We start from the raw sequence: 951 nt of genomic DNA on the forward strand, positions 1-951 counted from the left end.
TTCTAATTTAAGAATACTATAACTTTAAAGGAATTAGATAAGATATTATAATAGTAATTCGTAATTACGACCTCTATAAAAAAAGTGAAATAGAAAAGTATAGACTTTACGGAGAACTTAAAGCCCTATTAATATTAATAGTAGCTTAGGAGTTAGTCTTATTAGACTTTATTACTAGCTTATTATTATCTAAGGAACCCTTAACTAGGACCTTTTACGATAATATCCTAGTAATCGTCGACCGATTTACTAAATACTCTTACTTTCTCCTATATAAAGCGATAGGGACTATAAAAGACCTCGCCTACGTATTCCTTAGGAATATCGTCGAATAATATAAGTTATTTAAAGAATTAATATTAAATAGAGATAAGCTCTTTACTAGTAACTTCTAGAAATCACTTATCGTATAATTAAGAGCTAAGTATAAGCTATTTACGGTATTTTACTCGTAAATAGATAGATAAACGGAAAAAACGAACTAAATACTAGAATAATACCTCTAATACTATATTAACTATTAATAAGACGATTAGGTTATATTATTACCTATTATATAGTTTATATATAATAGCTTACTAAGCGAGTTAATAAAAGAATTACTATTCTATATTAATTATAGATTTAACCCGATAATTTACGTAGAATACTATAAAGTATTAGATATATTAAAAGCTATAAATATCGTAATTAATATCTACGAAATCTAGGAATAAATTAAGCTTAACCTTGAGCTTATATATATTAGAATAACTATTTACGCTAATAAAATAAAGATAAAGGGACTATCTTTATAAGAGGGAGGTAGCGTTTACTTTATCCGCTAAAATATTAAAACTAAACGATTAAACGATAAATTAAATTTTAAGAAACTAAGACCTTTTAAAATTCTTAAGAAACTCTCGGATACCCCATCTCCCTACCTCTTATTATTAGAGAATATAAAAATTC

The sequence above is a fragment of the Verticillium alfalfae genome, genomic scaffold (assembly GCF_000150825.1).
Source record: "Verticillium alfalfae VaMs.102 supercont1.3 genomic scaffold, whole genome shotgun sequence".
Classification (NCBI taxonomy): Eukaryota; Fungi; Ascomycota; class Sordariomycetes; order Glomerellales; family Plectosphaerellaceae; genus Verticillium; species Verticillium alfalfae.